Here is a 21,565-nt window from a genome sequence, read left to right as displayed (position 1 = left end):
ACATGTGTCTCCTCAGACAATTCATTTCCGAGTGTTAGACAAGAGCCCAGTCTTGGGCCCTGGAATGGATCCCTCTTCCTGCAACATTAGTATTAGGGGAAACTGATTGAGGGGTATACGGGAAGCCTTTTGACTATCTTTGCAACTTTTCTGTAAATCTAAAGTTATTCTAAAGAAAAGGTTTAATTTTTAAAATATATCACATATAGGGCTTCCCTGGTGGCACAGTGGTTGAGAGTCCGCTTGCCGATGCAGGGGACACGGGTTCGTGCCCCGGTCCGGGAAGATCCCACATGCCACGGAGCAACTGGGCCCGTGAGCCATGGCCGCTGAGCCTGCACGTCCGGAGCCTGTGCTCCGCAAGGGGAGAGGCCACAACAGTGAGAGGCCCGCGTACCACACACACACACACACACACACACACACACACAATATATATATATATATATCACATATATATGATATGTAAATATGTATATCATATATGAAAGCAGGGGGAGAAAGGAGAAGAAAGAAAGAGAGAGAAAGAAAGAATGAAAGAAAGGAAGGAAGGAAGGAAGAAAGAAGAAAGGAAGGAAGGAAAGTCTTGCTTACTCGAAGCAGAAACCTCTGATGAGGTTGCATTGCAGGGAGCATGGGGACAAGGTGGGGTGGAGTAGCAGGTCCAGTGGTTACTATAAGTTGGGTCAGGGTTAAGCCTTTGGGACTTTATTCCGTGGCAGTGGAGAACCATTGAAGGTTACTGAGCAAGGGTGTGGCTGATTATAGAATGACTCAGCCAAAGTCACACAGTTTCAGCTTCCCCAGGCCCCTTCCTTCCACGTGCTCTTTATTCTTTGCCTGCAGAGGCCAAGCTCTGGCAGGAATCTAAGTCACTGGCACAGAGATGATCACCTCCACTGCCCACCCTCCCACCCCCACCCTATCCTGGTTCAGTGGTCTTTAGAGGCTCAACATTGCCACACCTGGTAAGGAGCAGAGCACCTTTCAACCTTCCCAGCAGAGACCCCTGGGCAGGGAGGTGCAGGGCGGGGCCTCCTGTAAAAATCCCACAAGCTCTAGGTGGAGTCATTTCTACCATACCCTCCTTGCTCTCTCTCCTCTCTCCTCCCATAGTGAAAGGAAACCAGTCCATCGGTGGGGGAAGGGAGCTCGGGGCAGAAGAAGAGGCAGTTTCAAGACTGAACCTTCAAGACTGACACCAGGAAAATTGTCTGTTACCAGTCTTTCTTCCATGGCCTGCTTGGAAACACAAATATGTCCAGGTCAGAAGCTGGAGGGGAAGAAAAGGGGAGAGGAAAATTGTCAGTGTACAGTTTGCCCTCCATATCCGTGGATTCAACCCACTGCAGATTTAAAATATTCAGAAAAAGAAAACTCCAGAAAGTTCCAAAAAGCAAAACTTGAATTCGTTGAGCACTGGCAATGATTTACATTGTATTTACAACTATTTACATAGCATTTACATTGTATTAGGTATCATAAGTAACCTAGAGATGATTTAAACCTTTTTTATGGTAGATTTATGTTTTTATGCAGATTCACTCTTTTTTAATATTTTATTTATTTATTTATTTTTGGCTGCGTTGGGTCTTTGTTGCTGCACGTGGGCTTTCTCTAGTTGCAGTGAGCGGGGTCTACTCTTTTGTTGTGGTGCGTGGGCTTCTCATTGTGGTGGCCTCTCTTGTTGCAGAGCACGGGCTATAGGCGTGCGGGCTTCAGTAGTTGTGGCACACGGGCTTCAGTATTTGCGGCACGTGGGCTCAGTAGTTGTGGTGCACTGGCTTAGTTGCTCCACGGCATGTGGGATCTTCCCAGACCAGGGCTCGAACCCGTGTTGCCTGCAATGGCAGGCGGATTCTTAACCACTGCGCCACCAGGGAAGACCCTAGAGATGATTTAAAGCAGGGGTACCCAACCCCTGCCCCCCGCCGGACCCCGCCATCTGCGGAACAATTGTCTTCCATGAAAGCAGTCCCTGGTGCCAAAAAGGCTGGGGACCACTGATTTAAAGTATACAGGTGAAGGGTGGGCTGAGGGTGTGGGTAGGTTATATGCAAATACTATGCCATTTTATAAGGGACTTGAGGATCTGCAGATTTTCGTATCAGCAGGAGGTCCTAGAACCAATCCCTCACAGATACTGAGGGACGACTGGTACACTTTTCCTGCCAGCAGTTGTAGCAGTGAGAGTTCAATGCTAGAATCTATCAGATTTCCACACATCAATTAAGCCAGTTTGGACTTCCCTGGTGGTGCAGTGGTTAAGAATCCACCTGCCAATGCAGGAGGCAGGGGTTAGAGCCCTGGTCCGGGAAGATCCCACATGCCGCAGAGCACCTAAGCCCATGCACCACAACTACTGAGCCTGTGCTCTACAGCCTGCAAGCCACAACTACTGAAGCCCAAATGCCACAACTACTGAAGCTTGCGTGCCTGGAGCCCGTGCTTTGCAACAAGAGAAGCCATTGCAATGAGAAGCCCATGCGCTACAACGAAGAGTAGCCCCCACTCACTACAACTAAAGAAAGCCCGCATGCAACAATGAAGACCCAACGCAGCCAAAATAAATAAATTAATTAATTTAAAAATAATTAAGCCAGTTTTCTCATCCTTTATCTTTTATCCCTCCATGGAAAAAAAGAAAACAAAAGGCTAACATTACTGAGCAACCTGTTCTGTGCTAGGCACTACGCATAACTTCATTCGGTCCTCACGGCAACTCTATTAGTATACCCATTTTATTTATTTATTTATTTATTTATGGTATTTTATTTTTATTTATTTATTTTTAGCTGCATTGGGTCTTCATTGCTGCTCGTGGGCTTTCTCTAGTTGCAGCAAGTGAGGGCTACTCTTCGTTTTGGTGCGTGGGCTTCTCATTGTGGTGACTTCTCTTGTTGCTGAGCATGGGCTCTAGGCACACGGGCTTCAGTAGTTGTAGCATGTGGGCTCAGTAGTTGTGGCTCACGAGCTCTAGAGCGCAGGATCAGTAGTTGTGGTGCACAGGCTTAGTTGCTCTGTGGCACGTGAGATCTTCCCAAACCAGGGATTGAACCTGTGTCCCCTGCATTGGCAGGCAGATTCTTAAACACTGTGCTACGAGGGAAGTCCCAGTATACCCATTTTATAGGTGAGAAAGCTGAGGCTCAGAGAAGGTAAGTGACATGCCCCAGGTTATGCAGCTAATCAGTGGCAGAGTTGGGAGAGAGCAAAACCAGTTCAAGTCTTCAGAAGCACGGGCTTGAAAACGATCTTGGGGAATTTTACCTTTCAGGGTAGAGGAAATGGTTTTATGGTAAAATCCAAATTTCTTGCAGGATACCTAGCCCCCATTTCTTCCTTTTTTTTGTTATTTTTAATACATTTATTTATTTTATTTTTGGCTGCATTGGGTCTTTGTTGCTGCACGCGGGCTTTCTCTAGTTGCAGGGAGTGGGGGCTTCTCTTCGTTGTGGTGCACGGGCTTCTCACTGAGGTGGCTTCTCTTGTTGCAGAGCACGGGCTCTAGGCGTGCGGGCTTCAGTAGTTGTGGCATGCAGGCTCAGTAGTTGTGGTGCACAGGCTTAGTTGCTCCACGGCATGTGGGATCTTCCCTGACCAGGGCTCGAACCCGCGTCCCCTGCATTGGCAGGTGGATTCTTAACCACTGCACCACCAGGGAAGCCCATCATTTTGCACTTATTAATACCGTGCCTCCACTTATGTACTCTTGCTCCTGTGTGGTAGCCTGCTGCTTACGTGCGGAAGCCAACTGGGATCATGTCTCTTACAGCTCTTCTGCATCCCCTAGAGTCCAGAGATCAGTGCCTAGCTAACAGAAGGTGTATTTTATTACTTGTGACTGTGATTGTAACCAACTACCATTTATTGATCGCCTATTATGCGCTAAATACTCTATATTTTATTTCTCAGAACTACCTTAGAGATAGGTATTTTTATCTCCACTATGCAAACTGAGGCTCAGAAACATTAAATAACTTGTCCAAGGTTACAGAGCTGTTAGGACCATGGGGGCAGGAGCCTTGAGAGTCTGGCACTGTCCCCAGACTGATGTTAAGGGGCTTGTGGCATTTCACCTACTCACTCATCCCTTGACCATCAGCTGAGCTGTGTCTGAAGAAAGAGAAAAAAATATCAAACTACAGGCTTGTCAGAGGAGGTGGCTGCCATGTCATGGACCAGACACAGGGACAGGAGACTTTTGACAAGTAAGTTAGGTACGACTCCACCAAAAGCAGTCACAAAGTCTTGTTCCTGTGGATGCAGGGGGTGAGAAGTGGTCAGGAAAAACCCTGGGACATCTATCAGTGTCAGCACTTGACAGCTGCCGACATCTACGTGTGGAGAGTAGAGAGTGGGATCTGATGGCCAAATCACTCACATCGAGGGGGTGATCAACTCACGAGGGTTTCCATCTTCCGTGTCCAAGAATTTGATCCAAGAGGAGGAAATGCAGGGTTCATAGTGCACCACTAGGTGGCACTGTGTGAGGAGGGCACAAAAATTATCCAATCACAACTTTTCAATATGAATAATTAGAAGGGATTTTAGAGCAAGCAAACCATAACGTAAACATCTCCTTTCACAGAAGGCATGTGAGATCCAGAGAAGTTATCCAAGTTTCCCAGCTTTGTGCCTGAGCCAGTACCAGAGACCCAAGTCTGCCTCTTTCTAAGTTCAGTGCATTTCATCTTTAACGCTCATCAAAACACATCTAGATGTCCATCTACTCATGGTGTGATCTTACTCAAGTCACTGATGTTTTTCTGAGTCTCAGTCCTCTGTGCATAGAATAGAGGATTAGTCTAGATCCATAATGTCAATAGCCACACGTGGCTATTTGAATTTAAATTAATTAAAACTTAAAATTCAGTTCTTAGTCACACTAGCCATATTTCAAGTGCTCAATAGACAATGTGGATAGTGGCTATCATATTGGACAGCGTAGATATAGAATATTTTCATTATTGCAGATAGTTCTAATAGACAGCATTGGCTGGTATTTAAGGTCCTTCCAGATTTAGTATCCTATGGATCCTCTGTGAGAGCATTGGAGGGTATAGGAGTAAATGCATAAGGTTTCCCAGCTCTCAGCCTGAGTTTTAATTTATTTATTAAATTTATTTATTTATTTATTATTTACTTTTGGCTGTGTTGGGTCTTCGCTGCTGTGCGCAGGCTTTCTCTAGTTGCAGTGAGCGGGGGCTACTCTTTTTTGCGGTGAGCAGGATTCTCATTGTGGTGGCTTCTTTTGTTGCTGAGCATGGGCTCTAGGCGTGCGGGCTTCAGTAGTTGTGGCACATGGGCTCAGTATTTGTGGCTCGCGGGCTCTAGAGCGCAGGATCAGTAGTTGTGGCGCATGGGCTTAGTTGCTCTGCAGTATGTGGGATAGTCCCAGACCAGGGCTTGAACCTATGTCCCCTGCATTGGCAGGCGGATTCTTAACCACTGCACCACCAGGGAAGTCCAGCCTGAGATTTTAACCACATACAAGCACTGAGGGATACAGAAAAGAATAAGATGGATACAAATCCTCCGTTAATGGAGTTGACATTCTAATGGACCTAAGATACTGAGTCTAAAAACCACAGCTTCTGCAATCAAGGCACTTAGAACCGTGTGTCTTCAACTTTAATATATATACATGTAAAATGCAGTTTCTGATTCAGTAGGCTGGGATGGAGCCTATGAACCTGCATTTCTTTTTGTTGTTGGCCACTCTTAGCAGCTTTCAGGATCTTAGTTCCCCGACCAGGGTTTGAACCTGGGCCCTTGGCAATGAAAGCGCTGAGTTCTAACCATTATACCACCAGGGAATTCCCTGTCCTTTAACTTCTTTAAAGAACTTATAGCCTACCTAGGACTTCATATTTAAAATGTATTTATGGTAGACAGAACATAGTTGGATCTTGCTTTCTTTTTTTTTTTTATACAACAGAAATTTATTTTCTTATAATTCTGAGGTTAGAAGTCTGAGATCAAGGTGTCAGCAGTGTTGGTTTCTTCTGAGGCCTCTCTTCTTGGCTTGTAGATAGCTGTCTTCTCCCTGTATCTTCACGTGGTCTCCCTCTGTATGTGTCTGTATCCAAATTTCCTCTTCTTGTAATAACCCTAGTTATATTGAATTAAGGCTCACCCTTAAGAGCTCATTTTTTTTCCCTTACAGCAGATTTTATTTTATCTCTTTTTTTTACATCTTTATTGGAGTATAATTGCTTAACAATGGTGTGTTAGTTTCTGCTTTATAACAAAATGAATCAGTTATACATATACATATGTTTCCATATCCCCTCCCTCTTGCGTCTCCCTCCCACCCTCCCTATCCCACCCCTCCAGGCGGTCACAAAGCACCGAGCTGATCTCCCTGTGCTATGCGGCTGCTTCCCACTAGCTATCTACCTTACGTTTGGCAGTGTCTATATGTCCATGCCTCTCTTTCGCTTTGTCACAGCTTACCCTTCCCCCTCCCCATATCCTCAAGCCCATTCTCTAGTAGGTCTGTGTCTTTATTCCTGTCTTACCCCTATGTTCTTCATGACATTTTTTTTCTTAAATTCCATATATACGTGTCAGCATGTGGTATTTATCTTTCACCTTCTGACTTACTTCACTCTGTATGACAGACTCTAGGTCTATCCACCTCATTACAAATAGCTCAATTTCGTTTCTTTTAATGGCTGAGTAATATTCCATTGTATATATGTGCCACATCTTCTTTATCCATTCATCCGATGATGGACACTTAGGTTGTTTCCATCTCTGGGCTATTGTAAATAGGGCTGCTATGAACATTTTGGTACATGACTCTTTTTGAATTATGGTTTTCTCAGGGTATATGCCCAGTAGTGGGATTGCTGGGTCATATGGTAGTTCTATTTTTAGTTTTTTAAGGAACCTCCATACTGTTCTCCATAGTGGCTGTACCAATTGACATTCCCACCAGCAGTGCAAGAGTGTTCCCTTTTTTCCACACCCTCTCCAGCATTTGTTGTTTCTAGATTTTTTGATGATGGCCATTCTGACTGGTGTGAGATGATATCTCATTGTAGTTTTGATTTGCATTTCTCTAATGATTAAAGATGTTGAGCATCCTTTCATGTGTTTGTTGGCAGTCTGTATATCTTCTGTGGAGAAATGTCTATTTAGGTCTTCTGCCCATTTTTGGATTGGGTTGTTTGTTTTTTTGTTATTGAGCTGCATGAGCTGCTTATAAATTTTGGAGATTAATCCTTTGTCAGTTGCTTCATTTGTAAATATTTTCTCCCATTCTGAGGGTTGTCTTTTGGTCTTGTTTATGGTTTCCTTTGCTGTGCAAAAGCTTTTAAGTTTCATTAGGTCCCATGTGTTTATTTTTGTCTTTATTTCCATTTCTCTAGGAGGTGGGTCAAAAAGGATCTTGCTGTGATTTATGTCATAGAGTGTTCTGCCTATGTTTTCCTCTAAGACTTTGATAATGTCTGGCCTTACATTTAGGTCTTTAATCCATTTTGAGCTTATTTTTGTGTATGGTGTTAGGGAGTGATCTAATCTCATACTTTTACATGTCCCCGTCCAGTTTTCGAAACCAGCACCACTTATTGAAGAGACTGTCCTTTCTCCACTGTACATTCCTGCCTCCTTTATCAAAGATAAGGTGACCATATGTGCGTGGGTTTATCTCTGGGCTTTCTATCCTGATCCATTGATCTATCTTTCTGTTTTTGTGCCAGTACCATACTGTCTTGATTACTGTAGCTTTGTAGTATTGTCTGAAGTCAGGGAGCCTGATTCCTCCAGCTCCATTTTTCGTTCTCAAGATTGCTTTGGCTATTCGGGGTCTTTTGTGCTTCCATACAAATTGTGAATTTTTTGTTCTAGTTCTGTGAAAAATGCCATTGGTAGTTTGCTAGCGATTTCATTGAATCTGTAGATTGCTTTGGGTAGTAGAGTCATTTTCACAATGTTGATTCTTCCAATCCAAGAACATGGTATATCTCTCCATCTATTTGTATCATCTTTAATTTCTTTCATCAGTGTCTTATAATTTTCTGCATACAGGTCTTTTGTCTCCTTAGGTAGGTTTATTCCTAGATATTTTATTCTTTTTGTTGCAATGGTAAATGGGAGTGTTTTCTTGATTTCACTTTCAGATTTTTCATCATTAGTATATAGGAATGCCAGAGATTTCTGTGCATTAATTTTGTATCCTGCTACTTTACCAAATTCATTGATTAGCTCTAGTAGTTTTCTGGTAGCATCTTTAGGATTCTCTATGTATAGTATCATGTCATCTGCAAACAGTGACAGCTTTACTTCTTCTTTTCCGATTTGGATTCCTTTTATTTCCTTTTCTTCTCTGATTGCTGTGGCTAAAACTTCCAAAACTATGTTGAATAAGAGTGGTGAGAGTGGGCAACCTTGTCTTGTTCCTGATCTTAGTGGAAATGGTTTCAGTTTTTCACCATTGAGGACGATGCTGGCTGTGGGTTTGTCATATATGGCCTTTATTATGTTGAGGAAAGTTCCCTCTATGCCTACTTTCTGCAGGGTTTTTATCATAAATGGGTGTTGAATTTTGTCAAAAGCTTTCTCTGCATCTATTGGGATGATCATATGGTTTTTCTCCTTCAATTTGTTAATATGGTGTATCACGTTGATTGATTTGTGTATATTGAAGAATCCTTGCATTCCTGGAATAAACCCCACTTGATCATGGTGTATGATACTTTTAATGTGCTGTTTGCTAGTATTTTTTTTTTTTTGCGGTATGCGGGCCTCTCACTGTTGTGGCCTCTCCCGCTGCGGAGCACAGGCTCCGGACGCGCAGGCTCAGCGGCCATGGCTCATGGGCCTAGCCGCTCCGTGGCATGTGGGATCTTCCCAGACCGGGGCACGAACCCACGTCCCCTGCATCGGCAGGCGGACTCTCAACCACTGCGCCACCAGGGAGGCCCTGTTTGCTAGTATTTTGTTGAGAATTTTTGCATCTATGTTCATCAGTGATATTGGTCTGTAGTTTTCTTTCTTTGTGACATCCTTGTCTGGTTTTGGTATCAAGGTGATGGTGGCCTCGTAGAATGAGTTTGGGAGTGTTCCTCCCTCTGCTATATTTTGGAAGAATTTGAGAAGGATAGGTGTTAGCTCTTCTCTAAATGTTTGATAGAATTCGCCTGTGAAGCCATCTGGTCCTGGGCTTTTGTTTTTTGGAAGATTTTTTATCACAGTTTCAATTTCAGTGCTTGTGATTGGTCTGTTCATATTTTCTATTTCTTCCTGATTCAGTCTTGGCAGGTTGTGCATTTCTAAGAATTTGTCCATTTCTTCCAGGTTGTCCATTTTATTGGCATAGAGTTGCTTGTAGTAATCTCTCATGATCTTTTGTATTTCTGCAGTGTCAGTTGTTACTTCTCCTTTTTCATTTCTAATTCTATTGATTTGACTCTTCTCCCTTTTTTTCTTGATGAGTCTGGCTAATGGTTTATCAATTTTGTTTATCTTCTCAAAGAACCAGCTTTTAGTTTTATTGATCTTTGCTATCGTTTCCTTCATTTCTTTTTCATTTATTTCTGATCTGATTTTTATGATTTCTTTCCTTCTGCTAACTTTGGGGTGTTTTTGTTCTTCTTTCTCTAATTACTTTAGGTGCAAGGTTAGGTTGTTTATTCGAGATGTTTCCTGTTTCTTAAGGTGGGATTGTATTGCTATAAACTTCCCTCTTAGAACTGCTTTTGCTGCATCCCATAGGTTTTGGGTCATCGTGTCTCCATTGTCATTTGTTTCTAGGTATTTTTTAATTTCCTCTTTGATTTCTTCAGTGATCACTTTGTTATTAAGTAGTATATTGTTTAGCCTCCATGTGTTTGTATTTTTTACAGCTCTTTTCCTGTAATTGATATCTAGTCTCATAGCACTGTGGTCGGAAAAGATACTTGATACAATTTCAATTTTCTTAAATTTACCAAGGCTTGATTTGTGACCCAAGATATGATCTATCCTGGAGAATGTTCCATGAGCACTTGAGAAAAATGTGTATTCTTTTGTTTTTGGATGGAATGTCCTATAAATATCAATTAAGTCCATCTTGTTTAATGTATCATTTAAAGCTTGTGTTTCCTTATTTATTTTCATTTTGGAAGATCTGTCCATTGGTGAAAGTGGGGTGTTAAAGTCCCCTACTATGATTGTGTTACTGTCGATTTCTCCTTTTATGGCTGTTAGTATTTGCCTTATGTATTGAGGTGCTCCTATGTTTGGTGCATAAATATTTACAATTGTTATATCTTCTTCTTGGATCGATCCCTTGATCATTATGTAGTGTCCTTCTTTGTCTCTTCTAGTAGTCTTTATTTTAAAGTCTATTTTGTCTGATATGAGAATTGCTACTCCAGCTTTCTTTTGGTTTCCATTTGCATGGAATATCTTTTTCCATCCCCTTACTTTCAGTCTGTATGTGTCTCTAGGTCTGAAGTGGGTCTCTTGTAGACAGCATATATATGGGTCTTGTTTTTGTATCCATTCAGCCAATCTGTGTCTTTTGGTGGGAGCATTTAGTCCATTTACATTTAAGGTAATTATCGATATGTATGTTCCTATTCCCATTTTCTTAATTGTTTTGGGTTCGTTATTGTAGGTCTTTTCCTTCGTTGTGTTTCTTGCCTAGAGAAGTTCCTTTAGCATTTGTTGTAAAGCTGGTTTGGTGGTGATGAACTCTCTCAGCTTTTGCTTGTCTGTAAACGTTTTAATTTCTCCATCAAATCTGAATGAGATCCTTGCTGGGTAGAGTAATCTTGGTTGCAGGCTTTTCTCTTTCATCACTTTAATTATGTCCTGCCACTCCCTTCTGGCTTGTAGAGTTTCTGCTGAGAGATCAGCTGTTATCCTGATGGCGATTCCCTTGTGTGTTATTTGTTGTTTTTGCCTTGCTGCTTTTAATATGATTTCTTTGTGTTTAATTTTTGACAGTTTGATTAATATGTGTCTTGGCGTATATCTCCTTGGATTTATTCTGTATGGGACTCCCTGTGCCTCCTGGACTTGATTAACTATTTCCTTTCCCATATTAGGGAAGTTTTCAACTATAATCTCTTCAAATATTTTCTCAGTCCCTTTCTTTTTCTCTTCTTCTTCTGGAACCCCTATAATTCGAATGTTGGTGCGTTTAATGTTGTCCCAGATGTCTCTGAGACTGTCCTCAGTTCTTTTCCTTCTTTTTTCTTTCTTCTGCTCTGCAGTAGTTATTTCCACTATTTTATCTTCCACATCACTTATCCATTCTTCTGCCTCAGTTATTCTGCTATTGATCCCATCTAGAGTATTTTTCATTTCATTTATTGTGTTTTTAATCATTGCTTGATTCATCTTTATTTCTTCTAGGTCCTTGTTAACTGTTTCTTGCATTTTGTCTATTCTATTTCCAAGATTTTGGATCATCTTTACTATCATTATTCTGAATTCTTTTTCAGGTAGACTGCCTATTTCCTCTTCATTTGTTAGGTCTGGTGGGTTTTTATCTTGCTCCTTCTCCTGCTGTGTGTTTTTCTGTCTTCTCATTTTGCTTATCTTACTGTGTTTGGGGTCTCCTTTTTGTAGGCTGCAGGTTCGTAGTTCCCGTTGTTTTTGGTGTCTGTCCCCAGTGGCTAAGGTTGGTTCAGTGGGTTGTGTAGGCTTCCTGGTGGAGGGGACTAGTGCCTGTGTTCTAGTGGATGAGGCTGGATCTTGTCTTTCTGGTGGGAAGGTCCACGTCTGGTGGTGTGTTTTGGGGTGTCTGTGGACTTTTTATGATTTTAGGCAGCCTCTCTGCTAATGGGTGGCGTTGTGTTCCTTGCTAGTTGTTTGGCATAGGTTGTCCAGCACTGTAGCTTGCTGGTCGCTGAGTGAAGCTGGGTTCTGGGGTTGAGATGGAGATCTCTGGAAGATTTTCACCATTTGATATAATGTGGAGCTGGGAGGTCTCTTGTGGACCAGTGTCCTGAAGTTGGCTCTCCCACCTCAGAGGCACAGCACTGACTCCTGGCTCCTCAATTTGGGATGATTCATTGTCTATTCATGTATTCCACAGATACAGGGTACATCAGGTTGATTGTGGAGCTTTAATCCGCTGCTTCTGAGGCTGCTGGGAGAGATTTCCCTTTCTCTTCTTTGTTCTCACAGCTCCCGGGTCTCAGCTTTGGATTTGGCCCTGCCTCTCCGTGTAGGTCGCTGGAGGGCGTCTGTTCTTTGCTCAGACAGGACAGGGTTAAAGGAGCAGCCACTTCGGGGACTCTGGCTCACTCAGGCCGGGGGTGGGGGGCACGGAGTGCGGGGCGAGCCTGCAGCGGCAGAGGCCGGCGTGACGTTGCACCAGCCAGAGGCGCGCCGTGCGTTCTCCCAGGGAAGCCGTCCCTGGATCCCGGGACCCCGGCAGTGATGGGCTGCACAGGCTCCCCGGAAGGGGGCCGTGGACAGTGACCTGCGCTCGCACACAGGTCTCCTGGCGGCAGCAGCAGCCCCAGTGTCCCACGCCCATCTCTGGCGTCCGCGGTTTCAGCCGTGGCTTGCGCCCGTCTCTGGAGCTCCTTTAAGCAACGCTCTTAATCCCCTCTCCTCGCACACCAGGAAACAAAGAGGGAAGAAAAGGTCTCTTGCCTCTTCGGCAGGTCCAGACTTTTTCCTGGACTCCCTCCCGGCTAGCTGTGGTGCATTAGCCCCTTCAGGCTGTGTTCACGCTGCCAGCCCCAGTCCTCTCCCTGCGCTCCGACTGAAGCCCGAGCCTCAGCTCCCAGTGCCGCCCACCCTGGCGGGTGAGCAGACAAGCCTCTCAGGCTGGTGAGTGCTGGTTGGCACCAATCCTCTGTGTGGGAATCTCTCCGCTTTGCCCTACCCAGGTACGTGGGGAGTTTCTTGCCTTTTGGGAGGTCTGAGGTCTTCTGCCAGCGTTCAGTAGGTGTTCTGTAGGAGTTGTTCCACGTGTAGCTGTATTTCTGGTGTATCTCGGATCTTGCTTTCTTAATCCAATATGACAGTTTCTGCCTTTCTATTGGGCGATTTAGATCACTTTTAATGGAATTTTTGACATGGTTCAATTTAATCTGTCTTGCCACTTGTTTTCTATTTATCCCATCTGTTCTTTGTTCCTATTTTCCTCTTTTCTTGCCTTCTTCTGTATCAGTTGAGTATTTTTTAATGATTCCATTTTATCTCCGTTATTGGTTTATTAGTTATACCTCTTTAAAAAATTTAGTAGTCACTCCAGGATTTATAATATACATATTCAATTCATCACAGTTTACTTCCAAATAATATTCTACCATTTCTCTTATACAGTAAGAACCTTACAACAGTAAACTTCCAGTTCCTTCTGAGCACCTTTTATGCTGTTATCGTCATGTATTTTACTTTTAAATATGTTATGAATGCCATTATTGACTATTTTTGCTTTAGTCAACCAATTTTTTAAAATTATTTATTTATTTATTTATTTATTTAGCTGCATCGGGTCTTAGTTGCAGCACACGGGATCTTCATGGCAGTATGTGGGATCTTTCATTGTGGTGCATGGGCTTCTCTAGTTGCAGCACACAGGGTTCTCTCTAGTTGTGGCACGTGGGCTCAGTAGTTGCGGTGGTGGGCTTAGTTGCCCAGCAGCATGTGGGATCTTAGTTCTCCGACCAGGGATGGAACCAACCCACGTCCCCTGCATTGGAAGGCAGATTCTTAACAACTGGACCACCAGGGAAGTCCTGCAATTATTTTTTAAAGAGATTGAAATAAGGAAAATGTCTTTTCTGTTTTTTCTTACCATTTTCAATACTCCTCATTTCTTTGTGCAGATCCAGTTTCTCTCTGGTATCATACTCTTCCTGCCTGAAGAACTTCCATTATCTTTTCTCATTGTTAGGTCTGCTGACTATGGATTTCCCCAGCTTCTGTTTGTTGCCCCCTCAGCTTTCAGCCACCCCTGCACCCCTGCAACACAGCGGGGCTTCTTCTCCATGCTCTCACCCCTCTCATTGCGGCAGCCTGCTGGTGCTTGTTACTTGATGCTATGCTGATCATGGTGGCAAGACATGGGGTGGGTTTCTCTGTTGTCCTGATCCAGCCTCAGTCTTAGGCAAGCTCTATGCATCTGGGCCTCAGGCTGGAGACTTCTCACCATCCCTGTCCCTCCTCCTTGTGGCACTCAAATTCTGCCTTGTGTTTTTGGTTGGTCTGCAGTGTCAGCAGACCTCAGATTGGTGTTGCTGGTAGGATCCTGAGCCTGAGCTGGTTTCTAGCCCCTCCTGGAAAGATAGAGGGTTTTTGCTTCTACTCTTCCCCCAGCTGCAGTGGGGCCTTGCTTGTGTCATGGGGTGAGAGTGTTTCCTACATCCCCACCACTCCAGGCAGATGGGCTTTGCTGCTACTCCTCCTGCAGAAGCAATAGATCTTTGCTGGGAGAAACACGGGCATGAGAGGGTCTGCTTCCCCTACCCCAGAGGCTTAAGGATTTGCTTTATCGAAGAGAAGGAAGTGTCTGGAAAACTGGGAGGGACTTTATGTCCATCCTTCAGCAGCAGCCAATTACCTCCTACACACCTATGCAATGAGGGGACTCTGGTCTCCTGCTCTGCCTCCAATCTTTCTTGTGAGCACCCACTGGAGGCCCGTGGAAAAGAACCTGGAGTGAGTGCAAACTCCTCTTGTGTCTGGGCCCTAATCCATACCACACTGATATGTTAGCCCACACACGGTCTTTAAACATTTGTCAAAATTTTAGCTAATTTCTTCTTACCAGCTTCTCTAGCAGCCACCTCTTTCTCTTGTGCTTTGACAAAGGTGACACACTCTCAGTGTCCTAGCTCACCTTTGAGAGGCTTCTTGCTCTTTGGAATTCAATTGACTTGGTTACTTTACAGCCTGAGCTCTCTGATGGGCTGGAGAAAAATCATGACATTGTAGATTACCTGCCTTTTTCTCCTAATTAAGGTGGGAGTGATGTTCTTTGCCACGTTCTTCATCCAAAGTAGAAGTAAAAGCCTGTGGAATTTCTTGAAACTTACCTTTTGTTACTGAACAACACTGGCAACAGTAAAGGATTTACGTAGTAAATCAAGACTACTCTGGTGACAATGCAGTACCCCACACAGGAATGTTGCCAAAATTAATTCCCGAACCCTTAAGGGTGGGTCCAATTTTGCTGCATGCCCAGTGTTTGTGCCAGGCACTGTGGGGTAAAATATCTGTTGATTCATTCAATAAGTATTTACTGAGAGCATCCTGTGGACAGGTATCCACCAGGCTACTTAACAGAGATTCTGCAGAATCCTGGTCCTGGCTTTCACAGGGCGCACAGTATAGTGAAAGTCGATAATGAAAAAAATCATGGCAGGTGTGGTAAGTGCCACAAAAGAGGAAGTAGAGGATGCTATGGGAGATCATGACCAGTGATCTAACCTAGTCCTGTCCAGGGAAGCATTTCAGATGAGGGCTGGAGGGTCAGTAGAAGTTAGCCAGGCAAAGAGAGGAGGTATTCTAGTTACTGTGGATGCATATCAAGTTCCCCCAAATCTTACTGACATTTATTATGATCACAAGTTCCCTGTGTCAGGAGTTCAGATAAGGCACCATAGGATGGCCTGTCTCTACACCGGTCTCTGGGGCTTCAGTTGGAAGACTTAAAGGCTGAGGCCTTTAATTAAATTTTAAAATTTTAATTTTTTGGAATAAAAAATAATCTTAATTGTTTTAAAAAACAATTTTAATCATATCAAAAAGCCAAACCAAAAAGAGATAGTCCATGGAACTTATAGGTCCCATCTCGGCAGCCGGTGCTCTTCTCTGGATGAGGCCCGTGCCCCATTGTCCCAAGGCATCAAATGCCACTAAGATGTTTGGATTTTGCACCAAATTCTGGGCATGGCTTTTGCTCTGAAGAAGTAAAAGTTTGATTACTCACTTGTCTGGTGGTTGATGCAGGCTATAGGCCAGAGGCCTCAGCTCCCCTCCACATAGGCCTCTTCAAGTGGTCTCTCCACATGGGCCAGTTTGGGCTTCCTCAGGTTCCAAGGGCAAACATCCCAAGAAAGAGAGCCAGGAAAATGCAACACCATCTTTTATGATCCAACTTCAGAAGCCACTCAACATCACTTCTACTATGTTTTATTTGTTGAAGCGGTCAAAAAATCCCACTCCACTTCAAGGGAAGGGGAAATAGACTCCCAGCTCTTGATGGGGGATGGCAAAGTTCTAGAAGAGCATGTGGGACAAGAAATATTGCTCTGGACATTTTTGAAAAACACAGTCTGCCCCGGTGGGAAGAGTGTTTCACTTGAGAGAATCCTTGAACAAAAGTCTTCCGGTGGGAGAAGGCAGAGCCCATCTGAGGACAAAAAAAGCCTGGCATGTAGCCGAGAGAAGGAGACTAGTATGAGGTCTAAGCGGTCAAAAACCAAAGTCCTCGTCCTTGCCCTTGAGGAGTTTGTCATCTTAACAGCCATAGTGCCTCCCTTCTGTTTAGTGCTCTGCAATCAACAACGCAGCACCTCAGTTATTTCCTCATTTGTTTCAAGCAGCCATCCTGTGAGGGATATATTATTAGCCCTATTGTACAGATGGAGAAACTAAGCATCAGTTGAGGTGAAGTGGAAGGCAACACAGGAGGGTCAGGGATACTCAGTGATTTTAGTTGACACATGGATAAATATTTTAGATGTTAGTAGCTAACATCCATTTTCATAGAAAAATATGTCTAAGACATCAAACTCATCGTTTCACTGATATTATAGCTTGGGACAAATTAAAGAAGGGAATTGATTTAAAGTGGATTTAAGGGAAACTTTTAAATGAATAACAGTATAGAAGGTTTGTGAATATGGTAATAACGATAAAGATGGAAGGTAAATGAGGAGAGTTTGAGAAATACCAGCAAAGGAGTAGGTGTGTTGGATCTGTCTGGAGTCAGATCAAATCCTGGCCAACTCCAAGAGCAAAAAAAAAAAAAAGTCCTAAGAGAGAACCAGGTAAATTATTTAGTGTCCCTGTGCCTCAGTTTTCTCTCTCTTTTTTTTTTTTTTTGCGGTACGCGGGCCTCTCACCGCCGTGGCCTCTCCCGTTGCGGAGCACAGGCTCCGGACGCTCAGGCTCAGCGACCATGGCTCACAGGCCCAGCCGCTTCGCGGCATGTGGGATCCTCCCGGACCGGGGCACGAACCCACGTCCCCTGCATTGGCCGGCGGATTCTCAACCACTGCGCCACCTGGGAAGCCGAGTTTTCTCATTTAAAAAATGAAAATAATCATATGGCTTCTCTTCATAGGAATGTCATGAAGAGTAAATTAGTTAATATTTGTAAAGTACTTAGAAGAATTCCTGGCATTTAGTAAGTGCTATATGAGTATTTATTAAATAACTAAATTAAATCAACTTATTTAAGCATAAAAGGGAATGTATTGGCTCTTGTAATCAAAGAGTTCTTTGGTGTCTGTCTTCAGTCTGGATCCAGGGGCTCAAAGTGTATCATTAGTTCTCTCTCTCTCTCTCTCTCTCTCTCTCTCGCTCCCTCTCTCTCTTTCTCCCTCTCCCTCCCTTACTCCTCCCTCTTGCTCCACATCTCAGCTCTATTGTGCTCTGTCTGGACTCATCTCCGGGTGACCTCCCACCCAGTGTTGGCAAGGTAACCACCGGCAGCTCCAGGGTTAGAGGAGCCTGACATAGCTAACAGCTACCAGTCCAGAGGAAAGAGGCACCTCCTTTCCGCTGCTGTAGGAAAAGCCCCTTTATTAGTTCTGATTGGTCCTACTTGGGTCACATGACCACACCTCAACTGATCACTGTGGCCCAGAGGGAGGACTACTTGGGCCAGTTTAGTTACAAATGCAGCCCTGACCCCAAGAGATGGAGCGAGTTTCCCCAAACGCTTGGACTAAATGTGTGGGAGGGGTGGTTCTCTAAGTAAAATCCAGTGTTCTTCAGAGAAGAGAAGGGATTAGATACTGGAAGGGCAAACAAGCAAACAAAAAGTCTTCCATACTAAGTTAGCTTGTAAATTAAAGTTGCCAGGCCTCAGTTTCCATGTATGTCAAATGAGTACAATATAAGACACTGCCCACTGGGAATTCCCTGGCAGTCCAGCGGTTAAGACTCAGCGCTTTCACTGCCGGGCTTGGGTTCAATCCCTGGTCGGGGAAATAAGATCCCACAAGCCTCACAGCGCAGCAATTAAAAAAAAAAATTTCCTCAGAATAAAGTCATGGTAAGGATTAAATGACATAAACATATAATAAAGCTTAGCACCATACTAGTCATACAGTAAGCACTCAATAAATATTAGTTATTATTAATAATACCCATGTCACAGAGTTAGTAATGATAAAGCTGGGAATTACACCTATATTTTCTGATTTTAAAGGCTACTGATCTTTATACATTTCAATCAGTTTTTTATAACAGCAAACCCTCTTATCTCTGTAGTATTTTACAGTATACAAAGAGACTTCACCTACATTTTTCTTACTTGATTCTCACAATACCCTGTTTGCCCTGTACAGATGTTTCGTAGTTGGAGAACTGGAAGCTTGGAGAACAACACATTCACTCCATTCACTTCCTCAGCAAATATTAAGTGTACACCATGTTCTGTTGAGAGGGACCTCTCCTAATGCTCCAGCTTTCTTCTGTATTTACAATGAAGAGAAGTGTTTTTCAAATTGCAGCTCATTATCCATTAGTGGGTCATGAAATCAATTTAGTGAACTGTTACCAGCATTTTAATTTTTAAAGTGAAATAGAAAACACTGAGCGCATCCCAAAGAGTGAGCCAGAGTTTGTGAAACTCTCATTCAATTACACATCTGCATATATATATGGATATTGGACTATGATGAAAAATGGAGTTTCCTCTGTGAGACCTTGTTTAAAAAGTTTGAAAGCCATTGACCAACAGAGGATCTCAAACTTTTTGATCCTAGGACTCCTTTACAACCTTAAAAATTATTGAGAAACTCCGACAAATTTTGTTTTTGTACGTTATATCTATTGATATTTACCATATTAGAAAATAAAACTGAGGAAAATATAAATCACAGGAATACACAGTGGAAAAGGCAGGTAACTTTTTTGCACTGTTATGGATATTGTTTTGAATTTGCAGACCCCCTGAAAGGGTCGTGAGGACTGGTCTACAAGATATATGTTTAAATGTTTCTGCCAAATTCTAACTCACCCTTTCCAAAACACACTCATTATTTAATCAATAGATCTTCCCAGGGTGACTGTTCAGTCATTGGCACTACTCTCTTTCAGTGATCCAGGATTCAAACTAGGGATTCTGGTTTTGGGGGGTTTGTTGTTGTTTTTTGTTTGTTTGTTTTTGCCATGCCCCGTGGCTTGTGGGATTTTAGTTCCCGGACCAGCCATCAAACCCCGGCTCTCGACAGTGAAAGCGTGGAGTCCTAACCATTGGACCTCCAGGGAATTCCTTAAGGATTCTGTTTGAGCTCTGTTTTCTTCATCCATCAGACATCTACCTCTCTTCTCTCTTCCAGATGGACCTGGAATTATTATTTGGGAGGTAGTGTAATGATTAAGATCACAGGTTGCAGTTACACAGAACTTGCTGTAGAACTTTGGGCAAGTTACTCATGCATGTGCAAAATTCAGAAGTACTACAAGATAGAGAATAAAAAGTAAACCTCCTTCCCTCCCCTGTCCCAGAGCCATCTTGTCCCTCACCTTGGAAGTAGCCACTTCTCGAATATCAGCTCTCAGATTTTCTAATTTCATGTCATCCCTTAATTTTTCTGTCTGTCAAATTCCAGGCTCACCTTGAACCCCTCCTTGGCGCTCCCCCAACAAAGCAAAATTGGAAGGAGCTTTCCTGTTGGCAAACTCTGCATAAACCTCTACAAACTTACCAAATGTATTGCTTTGAACATAGACACATTTATCTTTCTCACTGTATTTTGAGTGAATAGAACAATCCCTTTTGCCTTTGTAAGCCTGATGTCTACCCAGTTCAATGCTTAATGCAGTATGAGTGTTCAGTGAATCTCTGATGACTGAATGTATTTCCCCTGATCAAGAATTTTCAAAGACTCCACAGTGCCTTTGGGGATATAGGCTAACCTCCTCATATGGGCTTTCCAATTTTCTCCATTAGATCTCGACTTCCCTATCCAAACTTGTCCCCTAGGAAATTTGGCTGTAGCCAAGATAGTCTCCTAATTAGAGCCAAACTCTGTGCTACTGCCAGGGCTTTGTTTGTGCTGTTGACCATCAGCTGAAATTCTGAAATCAAATATATATTTTCTAGGAACAAGAAATATATCTAGGGCTTCCCTGGTGGCACAGTTGTTGGGAATCCTCCTGCCAATGCACGGGACATGAGTTCAGGCCCTGGTCCAGGAAGATCCCACATGCCGCGGAGCAAGTAAGCCCATGTGCCACAACTACTGAGCCTGTGCTCTGGAGCCCGCAAGCCATAACTACTGAAGCCCGCACACCTAGAGCCCGTGCTCTGCAACAAGAGAAGCCACCGCAATGAGAGGCCTGTACACCGCAATGAAGAGTAAACCCTGCTCACCGCAACTAGAGAGGGCCCGTGTGCAGCAATGAAGACCCAACACACACAAAAATAAATAAATAAAATTAATTAATTAATTAAAAAAAAAGAAATATATTTACTTACTCAATATGTAAATGTTTAATATTTCTCACAAGAAATTGTCTGGTTTGGAAAGTTGCATGATATCAGTCTGTTGCAGCATTGTTTAAAAACAGCAAAAGGATCCCACTCCTGGGAGAAAACCATGATCTGAAAGGATACATGGACCCCAATGTTTATTGCACCGCTGTTTACAATAGACAAGGCATGGAAGCACCCTAAATGTCCATCAACAGATGGATGGATAAAGAAAATGTACATATATACAATGGACTATTACTTAGCCATTAAAATGAATGAAATAATGCCATTTACAGCAACATGGATGGACCTGGAGATTATCATACTAAGTGAAGTAAGTCAGACAGAGAAAGACAAATATCATGTGATATCACTTATATGTAGAATCTAAAAAAAATGATATACATGAACTTATTTACAAAACAGACTCCCAGACATAGAAAACAAACTTATGGTTACCAAAGAGGAAAGGTGGGAGGGAGGGACAAACTGGGAGTTTGGGACTGACATATACACACTACTATATTTAAAATTGATAACCAACAAGGACCTACTGTTAGCACATGGAACTCTGCTCAGTATTTTGTAAAAACCTAAATGGGAAAAGAATTTGAAAAAGAATAGGTACATGCATATGTATAACTGAATCACTTTGCTGTACACCTGAAAGTAACACAACATTGTAAATCAACTATTGTCCAATATAACATAAAAATTTTTTAAAAGAATTTAAAAAAATTAAAAAAAACAGCAAAAGACATTGGAAATACCCTAAATGTTTATCAATATAGGAATGGTTACTCAGTGACATACTATAGAGCTGTTAAATGAACTAGATCTAGATATGTTAATCTGAATAAAGTTTAGATAGAATCTTACCGCATGCCAGGTTTCTTTTTACAGTGTTATGTTCCTGACGTTCATCTAGGTTGTCGCTATGGCAGT

General features: G+C 43.0%; 1 long non-coding RNA gene across 1 annotated transcript; it reads left to right on the top strand.

The window, feature by feature from the left end:
* The first annotated feature begins 868 nt into the window (after positions 1-868).
* LOC308606671 lies at positions 869-21,066 on the top strand. Its single transcript, XR_014013881.1, has 3 exons — positions 869-968; positions 1,117-1,265; positions 20,249-21,066. It is a non-coding gene; the product is annotated as an uncharacterized lncRNA (long non-coding RNA).
* Positions 21,067-21,565: the final 499 nt, after the last annotated feature.

This window comes from Mesoplodon bidens, assembly GCF_964165515.1.
Source record: "Mesoplodon bidens genome assembly, chromosome: 2".
NCBI lineage: Eukaryota > Metazoa > Chordata > Mammalia > Artiodactyla > Ziphiidae > Mesoplodon > Mesoplodon bidens.
Note: the sequence above shows the minus strand (reverse complement) of the source record. Positions and strands in the feature narration are given on the sequence as shown.